Source organism: Hyla sarda, chromosome 8 (assembly GCF_029499605.1).
Source record: "Hyla sarda isolate aHylSar1 chromosome 8, aHylSar1.hap1, whole genome shotgun sequence".
NCBI classification, from domain to species: Eukaryota; Metazoa; Chordata; class Amphibia; order Anura; family Hylidae; genus Hyla; species Hyla sarda.
This window is the reverse complement of record NC_079196.1, coordinates 114,767,182-114,783,533: the sequence shown is the minus strand read 5'-3', so window position 1 is coordinate 114,783,533 and position 16,352 is coordinate 114,767,182. Positions and strand designations below refer to the sequence as shown.

The window sequence follows — 16,352 nt, the reverse complement described above, 5'->3', positions numbered from 1 at the left end:
TTTTCCGTCTTCTTCTTCTTCTTCAGACCCTGTCATAGCACTAATGCCTTTCCAATACCACCAGCAGATGGAGACACTCCATTGCAACATTGGTTGTGAGCAGCAGTTTCTAAAAACAAATGCCTCATGGCGGATTTCCCATCCATCAATGGATGGTAAATTTAGTTTTTATCATTCACTGACCACAGAAACCAATGCATGGTCAAGCAACAGCAATGACACACCCTTGTGTATAGGCATGAGACCCTCATGTCATTTAACAGGATTCAGCACCACCCACAAGACAGCTACCTGTCATGTCATGTCAAACCTGCACAGGTGTGCTAGATTATTATTATTTAGTTTTATTTTATTTTTTTACACCAATCAGTGTGCAAACATGGTCATTAAAACGCTAAATGAATAGACGTTCATAAACCAGTCAGTGCAACTCATCATTTTGGTCTCCAATTCTCAAACTCAAATTCTCACCCACGGAGGATTAAATGAGAATCTTTCTTGTTTAACACTGGAATGGGGTGGTGCACTGTTCACTACCCGAAGATACTGCCACATCGGGTCAATGCATAGGGCGACAGAAGCAAGCTTCCAAATCAGCTCCCTTTCTCAAAAATCCATTTAATTTATGGTCCCCAGATAGGGAACGTATGTATCAGTATGTGCTCACAAGTCACCCAAGTGCAAGTATTCACACAAAAAAAAACGTGCCTCAGGATGCGATCTGTCGCAAGATCCTTTCTTTTTTTACACTTGATCTAAGCCAAAAGGCCTAGAGGGGATAACCGGGAAAGGGGTGGACCCAACCATGTCCCCTTCATGAGCACTCACATTACTCATAGGAATGGAAGGAAGGCTGGCAGCCAACCAGCCTCCCATACACTTTCTGGGTGGGTGGCAGTCAGCCACCCATACATACATACAGCACAGGCTAAACCTACATCATCACTTAAAAAAAGGACAGGCGACCATTGCACTCTGATGGAGCATTTAGCAATGCAATCCATAGCCTGGCTTTTGCCTGAACCCCCATCACTCCTCCTCTTGCATATAAGACAATATTTCAGATCTGCATATGAAAACAACACGCCTACCTTTGTTGCACATAGCTGCCTGCCTGTCTCTAGTTACCCCACTGGCTGTAGCTGCGTCCCTTCCGACATGGAATAACACCAACTGTAACGATAAACTGAAAATTAACAGTATAAACCTGCATCATTTTGGACTCTGGTATTTGCTGAATCCGGGTGACCTGACAATCGATGGTGGTGCCGCTGGTGATTCTGGCCTTCTTGGAATCTGTTGGGCCTATGTGTTAGCTCACACATCACATGGGTATCCATGGTAACTACCACAACATGGTCATCTGCAGTTTACATCTAGCCCGTGGCATTGAATGGCATTTTAAAAGTGCTAAGGGTCCTGGTGCAATAATCCTCCCATGAGGATCAGCCTCAACGGCTTTGTAGATTGCACTCATGTCAGCAACTCCATATACATTTTTTTTTTCTTCATGCTTCTTTCTTCATCCTTTTTTCTTTCTGTCATTCAGACTTTCATTCATTCGATCTCTCTCACTCACTTGCTTTAACTCATTTGTTCTCACTCACTCACTCACTCACTCAATCACTCACTCACTCATTCACTCTCACTCACTCTCACTCTCTCACTCACTCGCTCACTAAGTCAGTCTCTCTCTCTCTCTCTCTTTTTCTTTTTATATATATTTTTTTCCGTCTTCTTCTTCTTCTTCTTCTTCAGACCCTGTCATAGCACTAATGCCTTTCCAATACCACCAGCAGATGGAGACACTCCATTGCAACATTGGTTGTGAGCAGCAGTTTCTAAAAACAAATGCCTCATGGCGGATTTCCCATCCATCAATGGATGGTAAATTTAGTTTTTATCATTCACTGACCACAGAAACCAATGCATGGTCAAGCAACAGCAATGACACACCCTTGTGTATAGGCATGAGACCCTCATGTCATTTAACAGGATTCAGCACCACCCACAAGACAGCTACCTGTCATGTCATGTCAAACCTGCACAGGTGTGCTAGATTATTATTATTTAGTTTTATTTTATTTTTTTACACCAATCAGTGTGCAAACATGGTCATTAAAACGCTAAATGAATAGACGTTCATAAACCAGTCAGTGCAACTCATCATTTTGGTCTCCAATTCTCAAACTCAAATTCTCACCCACGGAGGATTAAATGAGAATCTTTCTTGTTTAACACTGGAATGGGGTGGTGCACTGTTCACTACCCGAAGATACTGCCACATCGGGTCAATGCATAGGGCGACAGAAGCAAGCTTCCAAATCAGCTCCCTTTCTCAAAAATCCATTTAATTTATGGTCCCCAGATAGGGAACATATGTATCAGTATGTGCTCACAAGTCACCCAAGTGCAAGTATTCACACAAAAAAAAAAACGTGCCTCAGGATGCGATCTGTCGCAAGATCCTTTCTTTTTTTACACTTGATCTAAGCCAAAAGGCCTAGAGGGGATAACCGGGAAAGGGGTGGACCCAACCATGTCCCCTTCATGAGCACTCACATTACTCATAGGAATGGAAGGAAGGCTGGCAGCCAACCAGCCTCCCATACACTTTCTGGGTGGGTGGCAGTCAGCCACCCATACATACATACAGCACAGGCTAAACCCACATCATCACTTAAAAAAAGGACAGGCGACCATTGCACTCTGATGGAGCATTTAGCAATGCAATCCATAGCCTGGCTTTTGCCTGAACCCCCATCACTCCTCCTCTTGCATATAAGACAATATTTCAGATCTGCATATGAAAACAACACGCCTACCTTTGTTGCACATAGCTGCCTGCCTGTCTCTAGTTACCCCACTGGCTGTAGCTGCGTCCCTTCCGACATGGAATAACACCAACTGTAACGATAAACTGAAAATTAACAGTATAAACCTGCATCATTTTGGACTCTGGTATTTGCTGAATCCGGGTGACCTGACAATCGATGGTGGTGCCGCTGGTGATTCTGGCCTTCTTGGAATCTGTTGGGCCTATGTGTTAGCTCACACATCACTTGGGTATCCATGGTAACTACCACAACATGGTCATCTGCAGTTTACATCTAGCCCGTGGCATTGAATGGCATTTTAAAAGTGCTAAGGGTCCTGGTGCAATAATCCTCCCATGAGGATCAGCCTCAACGGCTTTGTAGATTGCACTCATGTCAGCAACTCCATATACTTTTTTTTTTCTTCATGCTTCTTTCTTCATCCTTTTTTCTTTCTGTCATTCAGACTTTCATTCATTCGATCTCTCTCACTCACTTGCTTTAACTCATTTGTTCTCACTCACTCACTCACTCAATCACTCACTCACTCATTCACTCTCACTCACTCTCACTCTCTCACTCACTCGCTCACTAAGTCAGTCTCTCTCTCTCTCTCTCTTTTTCTTTTTATATATATTTTTTTCCGTCTTCTTCTTCTTCTTCTTCTTCTTCTTCAGACCCTGTCATAGCACTAATGCCTTTCCAATACCACCAGCAGATGGAGACACTCCATTGCAACATTGGTTGTGAGCAGCAGTTTCTAAAAACAAATGCCTCATGGCGGATTTCCCATCCATCAATGGATGGTAAATTTTGTTTTTATCATTCACTGACCACAGAAACCAATGCATGGTCAAGCAACAGCAATGACACACCCTTGTGTATAGGCATGAGACCCTCATGTCATTTAACAGGATTCAGCACCACCCACAAGACAGCTACCTGTCATGTCATGTCAAACCTGCACAGGTGTGCTAGATTATTATTATTTAGTTTTATTTTATTTTTTTACACCAATCAGTGTGCAAACATGGTCATTAAAACGCTAAATGAATAGACGTTCATAAACCAGTCAGTGCAATTCATCATTTTGGTCTCCAATTCTCAAACTCAAATTCTCACCCACGGAGGATTAAATGAGAATCTTTCTTGTTTAACACTGGAATGGGGTGGTGCACTGTTCACTACCCGAAGATACTGCCACATCGGGTCAATGCATAGGGCGACAGAAGCAAGCTTCCAAATCAGCTCCCTTTCTCAAAAATCCATTTAATTTATGGTCCCCAGATAGGGAACGTATGTATCAGTATGTGCTCACAAGTCACCCAAGTGCAAGTATTCACACAAAAAAAAACGTGCCTCAGGATGTGATCTGTCGCAAGATCCTTTCTTTTTTTACACTTGATCTAAGCCAAAAGGCCTAGAGGGGATAACCGGGAAAGGGGTGGACCCAACCATGTCCCCTTCATGAGCACTCACATTACTCATAGGAATGGAAGGAAGGCTGGCAGCCAACCAGCCTCCCATACACTTTCTGGGTGGGTGGCAGTCAGCCACCCATACATACATACAGCACAGGCTAAACCCACATCATCACTTAAAAAAAGGACAGGCGACCATTGCACTCTGATGGAGCATTTAGCAATGCAATCCATAGCCTGGCTTTTGCCTGAACCCCCATCACTCCTCCTCTTGCATATAAGACAATATTTCAGATCTGCATATGAAAACAACACGCCTACCTTTGTTGCACATAGCTGCCTGCCTGTCTCTAGTTACCCCACTGGCTGTAGCTGCGTCCCTTCCGACATGGAATAACACCAACTGTAACGATAAACTGAAAATTAACAGTATAAACCTGCATCATTTTGGACTCTGGTATTTGCTGAATCCGGGTGACCTGACAATCGATGGTGGTGCCGCTGGTGATTCTGGCCTTCTTGGAATCTGTTGGGCCTATGTGTTAGCTCACACATCACTTGGGTATCCATGGTAACTACCACAACATGGTCATCTGCAGTTTACATCTAGCCCGTGGCATTGAATGGCATTTTAAAAGTGCTAAGGGTCCTGGTGCAATAATCCTCCCATGAGGATCAGCCTCAACGGCTTTGTAGATTGCACTCATGTCAGCAACTCCATATACATTTTTTTTTCTTCATGCTTCTTTCTTCATCCTTTTTTCTTTCTGTCATTCAGACTTTCATTCATTCGATCTCTCTCACTCACTTGCTTTAACTCATTTGTTCTCACTCACTCACTCAATCACTCACTCACTCATTCACTCTCACTCACTCTCACTCTCTCACTCACTCGCTCACTAAGTCAGTCTCTCTCTCTCTCTCTTTTTCTTTTTATATATATTTTTTTCCGTCTTCTTCTTCTTCTTCTTCTTCTTCTTCAGACCCTGTCATAGCACTAATGCCTTTCCAATACCACCAGCAGATGGAGACACTCCATTGCAACATTGGTTGTGAGCAGCAGTTTCTAAAAACAAATGCCTCATGGCGGATTTCCCATCCATCAATGGATGGTAAATTTTGTTTTTATCATTCACTGACCACAGAAACCAATGCATGGTCAAGCAACAGCAATGACACACCCTTGTGTATAGGCATGAGACCCTCATGTCATTTAACAGGATTCAGCACCACCCACAAGACAGCTACCTGTCATGTCATGTCAAACCTGCACAGGTGTGCTAGATTATTATTATTTAGTTTTATTTTATTTTTTTACACCAATCAGTGTGCAAACATGGTCATTAAAACGCTAAATGAATAGACGTTCATAAACCAGTCAGTGCAACTCATCATTTTGGTCTCCAATTCTCAAACTCAAATTCTCACCCACGGAGGATTAAATGAGAATCTTTCTTGTTTAACACTGGAATGGGGTGGTGCACTGTTCACTACCCGAAGATACTGCCACATCGGGTCAATGCATAGGGCGACAGAAGCAAGCTTCCAAATCAGCTCCCTTTCTCAAAAATCCATTTAATTTATGGTCCCCAGATAGGGAACGTATGTATCAGTATGTGCTCACAAGTCACCCAAGTGCAAGTATTCACACAAAAAAAAACGTGCCTCAGGATGCGATCTGTCGCAAGATCCTTTCTTTTTTTACACTTGATCTAAGCCAAAAGGCCTAGAGGGGATAACCGGGAAAGGGGTGGACCCAACCATGTCCCCTTCATGAGCACTCACATTACTCATAGGAATGGAAGGAAGGCTGGCAGCCAACCAGCCTCCCATACACTTTCTGGGTGGGTGGCAGTCAGCCACCCATACATACATACAGCACAGGCTAAACCCACATCATCACTTAAAAAAAGGACAGGCGACCATTGCACTCTGATGGAGCATTTAGCAATGCAATCCATAGCCTGGCTTTTGCCTGAACCCCCATCACTCCTCCTCTTGCATATAAGACAATATTTCAGATCTGCATATGAAAACAACACGCCTACCTTTGTTGCACATAGCTGCCTGCCTGTCTCTAGTTACCCCACTGGCTGTAGCTGCGTCCCTTCCGACATGGAATAACACCAACTGTAACGATAAACTGAAAATTAACAGTATAAACCTGCATCATTTTGGACTCTGGTATTTGCTGAATCCGGGTGACCTGACAATCGATGGTGGTGCCGCTGGTGATTCTGGCCTTCTTGGAATCTGTTGGGCCTATGTGTTAGCTCACACATCACTTGGGTATCCATGGTAACTACCACAACATGGTCATCTGCAGTTTACATCTAGCCCGTGGCATTGAATGGCATTTTAAAAGTGCTAAGGGTCCTGGTGCAATAATCCTCCCATGAGGATCAGCCTCAACGGCTTTGTAGATTGCACTCATGTCAGCAACTCCATATACATTTTTTTTTCTTCATGCTTCTTTCTTCATCCTTTTTTCTTTCTGTCATTCAGACTTTCATTCATTCGATCTCTCTCACTCACTTGCTTTAACTCATTTGTTCTCACTCACTCACTCAATCACTCACTCACTCATTCACTCTCACTCACTCTCACTCTCTCACTCACTCGCTCACTAAGTCAGTCTCTCTCTCTCTCTCTTTTTCTTTTTATATATATTTTTTTCCGTCTTCTTCTTCTTCTTCAGACCCTGTCATAGCACTAATGCCTTTCCAATACCACCAGCAGATGGAGACACTCCATTGCAACATTGGTTGTGAGCAGCAGTTTCTAAAAACAAATGCCTCATGGCGGATTTCCCATCCATCAATGGATGGTAAATTTTGTTTTTATCATTCACTGACCACAGAAACCAATGCATGGTCAAGCAACAGCAATGACACACCCTTGTGTATAGGCATGAGACCCTCATGTCATTTAACAGGATTCAGCACCACCCACAAGACAGCTACCTGTCATGTCATGTCAAACCTGCACAGGTGTGCTAGATTATTATTATTTAGTTTTATTTTATTTTTTTACACCAATCAGTGTGCAAACATGGTCATTAAAACGCTAAATGAATAGACGTTCATAAACCAGTCAGTGCAACTCATCATTTTGGTCTCCAATTCTCAAACTCAAATTCTCACCCACGGAGGATTAAATGAGAATCTTTCTTGTTTAACACTGGAATGGGGTGGTGCACTGTTCACTACCCGAAGATACTGCCACATCGGGTCAATGCATAGGGCGACAGAAGCAAGCTTCCAAATCAGCTCCCTTTCTCAAAAATCCATTTAATTTATGGTCCCCAGATAGGGAACGTATGTATCAGTATGTGCTCACAAGTCACCCAAGTGCAAGTATTCACACCCAAAAAAACGTGCCTCAGGATGCGATCTGTCGCAAGATCCTTTCTTTTTTTACACTTGATCTAAGCCAAAAGGCCTAGAGGGGATAACCGGGAAAGGGGTGGACCCAACCATGTCCCCTTCATGAGCACTCACATTACTCATAGGAATGGAAGGAAGGCTGGCAGCCAACCAGCCTCCCATACACTTTCTGGGTGGGTGGCAGTCAGCCACCCATACATACATACAGCACAGGCTAAACCCACATCATCACTTAAAAAAAGGACAGGCGACCATTGCACTCTGATGGAGCATTTAGCAATGCAATCCATAGCCTGGCTTTTGCCTGAACCCCCATCACTCCTCCTCTTGCATATAAGACAATATTTCAGATCTGCATATGAAAACAACACGCCTACCTTTGTTGCACATAGCTGCCTGCCTGTCTCTAGTTACCCCACTGGCTGTAGCTGCGTCCCTTCCGACATGGAATAACACCAACTGTAACGATAAACAGAAAATTAACAGTATAAACCTGCATCATTTTGGACTCTGGTATTTGCTGAATCCGGGTGACCTGACAATCGATGGTGGTGCCGCTGGTGATTCTGGCCTTCTTGGAATCTGTTGGGCCTATGTGTTAGCTCACACATCACTTGGGTATCCATGGTAACTACCACAACATGGTCATCTGCAGTTTACATCTAGCCCGTGGCATTGAATGGCATTTTAAAAGTGCTAAGGGTCCTGGTGCAATAATCCTCCCATGAGGATCAGCCTCAACGGCTTTGTAGATTGCACTCATGTCAGCAACTCCATATACATTTTTTTTTCTTCATGCTTCTTTCTTCATCCTTTTTTCTTTCTGTCATTCAGACTTTCATTCATTCGATCTCTCTCACTCACTTGCTTTAACTCATTTGTTCTCACTCACTCACTCACTCAATCACTCACTCACTCATTCACTCTCACTCACTCTCACTCTCTCACTCACTCGCTCACTAAGTCAGTCTCTCTCTCTCTCTCTCTTTTTCTTTTTATATATATTTTTTTCCGTCTTCTTCTTCTTCTTCTTCTTCAGACCCTGTCATAGCACTAATGCCTTTCCAATACCACCAGCAGATGGAGACACTCCATTGCAACATTGGTTGTGAGCAGCAGTTTCTAAAAACAAATGCCTCATGGCGGATTTCCCATCCATCAATGGATGGTAAATTTTGTTTTTATCATTCACTGACCACAGAAACCAATGCATGGTCAAGCAACAGCAATGACACACCCTTGTGTATAGGCATGAGACCCTCATGTCATTTAACAGGATTCAGCACCACCCACAAGACAGCTACCTGTCATGTCATGTCAAACCTGCACAGGTGTGCTAGATTATTATTATTTAGTTTTATTTTATTTTTTTACACCAATCAGTGTGCAAACATGGTCATTAAAACGCTAAATGAATAGACGTTCATAAACCAGTCAGTGCAACTCATCATTTTGGTCTCCAATTCTCAAACTCAAATTCTAACCCACGGAGGATTAAATGAGAATCTTTCTTGTTTAACACTGGAATGGGGTGGTGCACTGTTCACTACCCGAAGATACTGCCACATCGGGTCAATGCATAGGGCGACAGAAGCAAGCTTCCAAATCAGCTCCCTTTCTCAAAAATCCATTTAATTTATGGTCCCCAGATAGGGAACGTATGTATCAGTATGTGCTCACAAGTCACCCAAGTGCAAGTATTCACACCAAAAAAAACGTGCCTCAGGATGCGATCTGTCGCAAGATCCTTTCTTTTTTTACACTTGATCTAAGCCAAAAGGCTTAGAGGGGATAACCGAGAAAGGGGTGGACCCAACCATGTCCCCTTCATGAGCACTCACATTACTCATAGGAATGGAAGGAAGGCTGGCAGCCAACCAGCCTCCCATACACTTTCTGGGTGGGTGGCAGTCAGCCACCCATACATACATACAGCACAGACTAAACCCACATCATCACTTAAAAAAAGGACAGGCGACCATTGCACTCTGATGGAGCATTTAGCAATGCAATCCATAGCCTGGCTTTTGCCTGAACCCCCATCACTCCTCCTCTTGCATATAAGACAATATTTCAGATCTGCATATGAAAACAACACGCCTACCTTTGTTGCACATAGCTGCCTGCCTGTCTCTAGTTACCCCACTGGCTGTAGCTGCGTCCCTTCCGACATGGAATAACACCAACTGTAACGATAAACTGAAAATTAACAGTATAAACCTGCATCATTTTGGACTCTGGTATTTGCTGAATCCGGGTGACCTGACAATCGATGGTGGTGCCGCTGGTGATTCTGGCCTTCTTGGAATCTGTTGGGCCTATGTGTTAGCTCACACATCACTTGGGTATCCATGGTAACTACCACAACATGGTCATCTGCAGTTTACATCTAGCCCGTGGCATTGAATGGCATTTTAAAAGTGCTAAGGGTCCTGGTGCAATAATCCTCCCATGAGGATCAGCCTCAACGGCTTTGTAGATTGCACTCATGTCAGCAACTCCATATACATTTTTTTTTCTTCATGCTTCTTTCTTCATCCTTTTTTCTTTCTGTCATTCAGACTTTCATTCATTCGATCTCTCTCACTCACTTGCTTTAACTCATTTGTTCTCACTCACTCACTCACTCAATCACTCACTCACTCATTCACTCTCACTCACTCTCACTCTCTCACTCACTCGCTCACTAAGTCAGTCTCTCTCTCTCTCTCTCTTTTTCTTTTTATATATATTTTTTTCCGTCTTCTTCTTCTTCTTCTTCTTCTTCTTCAGACCCTGTCATAGCACTAATGCCTTTCCAATACCACCAGCAGATGGAGACACTCCATTGCAACATTGGTTGTGAGCAGCAGTTTCTAAAAACAAATGCCTCATGGCGGATTTCCCATCCATCAATGGATGGTAAATTTTGTTTTTATCATTCACTGACCACAGAAACCAATGCATGGTCAAGCAACAGCAATGACACACCCTTGTGTATAGGCATGAGACCCTCATGTCATTTAACAGGATTCAGCACCACCCACAAGACAGCTACCTGTCATGTCATGTCAAACCTGCACAGGTGTGCTAGATTATTATTATTTAGTTTTATTTTATTTTTTTACACCAATCAGTGTGCAAACATGGTCATTAAAACGCTAAATGAATAGACGTTCATAAACCAGTCAGTGCAACTCATCATTTTGGTCTCCAATTCTCAAACTCAAATTCTCACCCACGGAGGATTAAATGAGAATCTTTCTTGTTTAACACTGGAATGGGGTGGTGCACTGTTCACTACCCGAAGATACTGCCACATCGGGTCAATGCATAGGGCGACAGAAGCAAGCTTCCAAATCAGCTCCCTTTCTCAAAAATCCATTTAATTTATGGTCCCCAGATAGGGAACGTATGTATCAGTATGTGCTCACAAGTCACCCAAGTGCAAGTATTCACACAAAAAAAAAACGTGCCTCAGGATGCGATCTGTCGCAAGATCCTTTCTTTTTTTACACTTGATCTAAGCCAAAAGGCCTAGAGGGGATAACCGGGAAAGGGGTGGACCCAACCATGTCCCCTTCATGAGCACTCACATTACTCATAGGAATGGAAGGAAGGCTGGCAGCCAACCAGCCTCCCATACACTTTCTGGGTGGGTGGCAGTCAGCCACCCATACATACATACAGCACAGGCTAAACCCACATCATCACTTAAAAAAAGGACAGGCAACCATTGCACTCTGATGGAGCATTTAGCAATGCAATCCATAGCCTGGCTTTTGCCTGAACCCCCATCACTCCTCCTCTTGCATATAAGACAATATTTCAGATCTGCATATGAAAACAACACGCCTACCTTTGTTGCACATAGCTGCCTGCCTGTCTCTAGTTACCCCACTGGCTGTAGCTGCGTCCCTTCCGACATGGAATAACACCAACTGTAACTATAAACTGAAAATTAACAGTATAAACCTGCATCATTTTGGACTCTGGTATTTGCTGAATCCGGGTGACCTGACAATCGATGGTGGTGCCGCTGGTGATTCTGGCCTTCTTGGAATCTGTTGGGCCTATGTGTTAGCTCACACATCACTTGGGTATCCATGGTAACTACCACAACATGGTCATCTGCAGTTTACATCTAGCCCGTGGCATTGAATGGCATTTTAAAAGTGCTAAGGGTCCTGGTGCAATAATCCTCCCATGAGGATCAGCCTCAACGGCTTTGTAGATTGCACTCATGTCAGCAACTCCATATACATTTTTTTTTCTTCATGCTTCTTTCTTCATCCTTTTTTCTTTCTGTCATTCAGACTTTCATTCATTCGATCTCTCTCACTCACTTGCTTTAACTCATTTGTTCTCACTCACTCACTCAATCACTCACTCACTCATTCACTCTCACTCACTCTCTCACTCACTCACTCGCTCACTAAGTCAGTCTCTCTCTCTCTCTCTCTTTTTCTTTTTATATATATTTTTTTCCGTCTTCTTCTTCTTCTTCTTCTTCAGACCCTGTCATAGCACTAATGCCTTTCCAATACCACCAGCAGATGGAGACACTCCATTGCAACATTGGTTGTGAGCAGCAGTTTCTAAAAACAAATGCCTCATGGCGGATTTCCCATCCATCAATGGATGGTAAATTTTGTTTTTATCATTCACTGACCACAGAAACCAATGCATGGTCAAGCAACAGCAATGACACACCCTTGTGTATAGGCATGAGACCCTCATGTCATTTAACAGGATTCAGCACCACCCACAAGACAGCTACCTGTCATGTCATGTCAAACCTGCACAGGTGTGCTAGATTATTATTATTTAGTTTTATTTTATTTTTTTACACCAATCAGTGTGCAAACATGGTCATTAAAACGCTAAATGAATAGACGTTCATAAACCAGTCAGTGCAACTCATCATTTTGGTCTCCAATTCTCAAACTCAAATTCTCACCCACGGAGGATTAAATGAGAATCTTTCTTGTTTAACACTGGAATGGGGTGGTGCACTGTTCACTACCCGAAGATACTGCCACATCGGGTCAATGCATAGGGCGACAGAAGCAAGCTTCCAAATCAGCTCCCTTTCTCAAAAATCCATTTAATTTATGGTCCCCAGATAGGGAACGTATGTATCAGTATGTGCTCACAAGTCACCCAAGTGCAAGTATTCACACAAAAAAAAACGTGCCTCAGGATGCGATCTGTCGCAAGATCCTTTCTTTTTTTACACTTGATCTAAGCCAAAAGGCCTAGAGGGGATAACCGGGAAAGGGGTGGACCCAACCATGTCCCCTTCATGAGCACTCACATTACTCATAGGAATGGAAGGAAGGCTGGCAGCCAACCAGCCTCCCATACACTTTCTGGGTGGGTGGCAGTCAGCCACCCATACATACATACAGCACAGGCTAAACCCACATCATCACTTAAAAAAAGGACAGGCGACCATTGCACTCTGATGGAGCATTTAGCAATGCAATCCATAGCCTGGCTTTTGCCTGAACCCCCATCACTCCTCCTCTTGCATATAAGACAATATTTCAGATCTGCATATGAAAACAACACGCCTACCTTTGTTGCACATAGCTGCCTGCCTGTCTCTAGTTACCCCACTGGCTGTAGCTGCGTCCCTTCCGACATGGAATAACACCAACTGTAACGATAAACTGAAAATTAACAGTATAAACCTGCATCATTTTGGACTCTGGTATTTGCTGAATCCGGGTGACCTGACAATCGATGGTGGTGCCGCTGGTGATTCTGGCCTTCTTGGAATCTGTTGGGCCTATGTGTTAGCTCACACATCACTTGGGTATCCATGGTAACTACCACAACATGGTCATCTGCAGTTTACATCTAGCCCGTGGCATTGAATGGCATTTTAAAAGTGCTAAGGGTCCTGGTGCAATAATCCTCCCATGAGGATCAGCCTCAACGGCTTTGTAGATTTCACTCATGTCAGCAACTCCATATACATTTTTTTTTCTTCATGCTTCTTTCTTCATCCTTTTTTCTTTCTGTCATTCAGACTTTCATTCATTCGATCTCTCTCACTCACTTGCTTTAACTCATTTGTTCTCACTCACTCACTCACTCACTCAATCACTCACTCACTCATTCACTCTCACTCACTCTCACTCTCTCACTCACTCGCTCACTAAGTCAGTCTCTCTCTCTCTCTCTCTTTTTCTTTTTATATATATTTTTTCCGTCTTCTTCTTCTTCTTCTTCTTCTTCTTCAGACCCTGTCATAGCACTAATGCCTTTCCAATACCACCAGCAGATGGAGACACTCCATTGCAACATTGGTTGTGAGCAGCAGTTTCTAAAAACAAATGCCTCATGGCGGATTTCCCATCCATCAATGGATGGTAAATTTTGTTTTTATCATTCACTGACCACAGAAACCAATGCATGGTCAAGCAACAGCAATGACACACCCTTGTGTATAGGCATGAGACCCTCATGTCATTTAACAGGATTCAGCACCACCCACAAGACAGCTACCTGTCATGTCATGTCAAACCTGCACAGGTGTGCTAGATTATTATTATTTAGTTTTATTTTATTTTTTTACACCAATCAGTGTGCAAACATGGTCATTAAAACGCTAAATGAATAGACGTTCATAAACCAGTCAGTGCAACTCATCATTTTGGTCTCCAATTCTCAAACTCAAATTCTCACCCACGGAGGATTAAATGAGAATCTTTCTTGTTTAACACTGGAATGGGGTGGTGCACTGTTCACTACCCGAAGATACTGCCACATCGGGTCAATGCATAGGGCGACAGAAGCAAGCTTCCAAATCAGCTCCCTTTCTCAAAAATCCATTTAATTTATGGTCCCCAGATAGGGAACGTATGTATCAGTATGTGCTCACAAGTCACCCAAGTGCAAGTATTCACACAAAAAAAAAACGTGCCTCAGGATGCGATCTGTCGCAAGATCCTTTCTTTTTTTACACTTGATCTAAGCCAAAAGGCCTAGAGGGGATAACCGGGAAAGGGGTGGACCCAACCATGTCCCCTTCATGAGCACTCACATTACTCATAGGAATGGAAGGAAGGCTGGCAGCCAACCAGCCTCCCATACACTTTCTGGGTGGGTGGCAGTCAGCCACCCATACATACATACAGCACAGGCTAAACCCACATCATCACTTAAAAAAAGGACAGGCGACCATTGCACTCTGATGGAGCATTTAGCAATGCAATCCATAGCCTGGCTTTTGCCTGAACCCCCATCACTCCTCATCTTGCATATAAGACAATATTTCAGATCTGCATATGAAAACAACACGCCTACCTTTGTTGCACATAGCTGCCTGCCTGTCTCTAGTTACCCCACTGGCTGTAGCTGCGTCCCTTCTGACATGGAATAACACCAACTGTAACTATAAACTGAAAATTAACAGTATAAACCTGCATCATTTTGGACTCTGGTATTTGCTGAATCCGGGTGACCTGACAATCGATGGTGGTGCCGCTGGTGATTCTGGCCTTCTTGGAATCTGTTGGGCCTATGTGTTAGCTCACACATCACTTGGGTATCCATGGTAACTACCACAACATGGTCATCTGCAGTTTACATCTAGCCCGTGGCATTGAATGGCATTTTAAAAGTGCTAAGGGTCCTGGTGCAATAATCCTCCCATGAGGATCAGCCTCAACGGCTTTGTAGATTGCACTCATGTCAGCAACTCCATATACATTTTTTTTTCTTCATGCTTCTTTCTTCATCCTTTTTTCTTTCTGTCATTCAGACTTTCATTCATTCGATCTCTCTCACTCACTTGCTTTAACTCATTTGTTCTCACTCACTCACTCACTCAATCACTCACTCACTCATTCACTCTCACTCACTCTCTCACTCACTCGCTCACTAAGTCAGTCTCTCTCTCTCTCTCTCTCTCTCTTTTTCTTTTTATATATATTTTTTTCCGTCTTCTTCTTCTTCTTCTTCTTCAGACCCTGTCATAGCACTAATGCCTTTCCAATACCACCAGCAGATGGAGACACTCCATTGCAACATTGGTTGTGAGCAGCAGTTTCTAAAAACAAATGCCTCATGGCGGATTTCCCATCCATCAATGGATGGTAAATTTTGTTTTTATCATTCACTGACCACAGAAACCAATGCATGGTCAAGCAACAGCAATGACACACCCTTGTGTATAGGCATGAGACCCTCATGTCATTTAACAGGATTCAGCACCACCCACAAGACAGCTACCTGTCATGTCATGTCAAACCTGCACAGGTGTGCTAGATTATTATTATTTAGTTTTATTTTATTTTTTTACACCAATCAGTGTGCAAACATGGTCATTAAAACGCTAAATGAATAGATGTTCATAAACCAGTCAGTGCAACTCATCATTTTGGTCTCCAATTCTCAAACTCAAATTCTCACCCACGGAGGATTAAATGAGAATCTTTCTTGTTTAACACTGGAATGGGGTGGTGCACTGTTCACTACCCGAAGATACTGCCACATCGGGTCAATGCATAGGGCGACAGAAGCAAGCTTCCAAATCAGCTCCCTTTCTCAAAAATCCATTTAATTTATGGTCCCCAGATAGGGAACGTATGTATCAGTATGTGCTCACAAGTCACCCAAGTGCAAGTATTCACACAAAAAAAAAACGTGCCTCAGGATGCGATCTGTCGCAAGATCCTTTCTTTTTTTACACTTGATCTAAGCCAAAAGGCCTAGAGGGGATAACCGGGAAAGGGGTG

The 16,352-nt window shown here is 43.3% G+C and overlaps 10 pseudogenes; all 10 read right to left on the bottom strand.

Moving 5' to 3' along the window:
• Positions 1–516: 516 nt before the first annotated feature.
• Positions 517–780, bottom strand: LOC130286646 (U2 spliceosomal RNA; annotated as a pseudogene).
• A 1,468-nt stretch (positions 781–2,248) lies between these two features.
• LOC130287740 (U2 spliceosomal RNA) lies at positions 2,249–2,514 on the bottom strand (annotated as a pseudogene).
• A 1,469-nt stretch (positions 2,515–3,983) lies between these two features.
• Positions 3,984–4,247, bottom strand: LOC130287615 (U2 spliceosomal RNA; annotated as a pseudogene).
• Positions 4,248–5,710: 1,463 nt separating this feature from the next.
• LOC130286645 (U2 spliceosomal RNA) lies at positions 5,711–5,974 on the bottom strand (annotated as a pseudogene).
• Positions 5,975–7,425: 1,451 nt separating this feature from the next.
• Positions 7,426–7,689, bottom strand: LOC130287716 (U2 spliceosomal RNA; annotated as a pseudogene).
• A 1,463-nt stretch (positions 7,690–9,152) lies between these two features.
• LOC130289095 (U2 spliceosomal RNA) lies at positions 9,153–9,416 on the bottom strand (annotated as a pseudogene).
• A 1,469-nt stretch (positions 9,417–10,885) lies between these two features.
• Positions 10,886–11,150, bottom strand: LOC130288019 (U2 spliceosomal RNA; annotated as a pseudogene).
• A 1,457-nt stretch (positions 11,151–12,607) lies between these two features.
• On the bottom strand, positions 12,608–12,871 carry LOC130286644 (U2 spliceosomal RNA; annotated as a pseudogene).
• A 1,472-nt stretch (positions 12,872–14,343) lies between these two features.
• LOC130288018 (U2 spliceosomal RNA) lies at positions 14,344–14,608 on the bottom strand (annotated as a pseudogene).
• A 1,463-nt stretch (positions 14,609–16,071) lies between these two features.
• LOC130288017 (U2 spliceosomal RNA) lies at positions 16,072–16,336 on the bottom strand (annotated as a pseudogene).
• Positions 16,337–16,352: the final 16 nt, after the last annotated feature.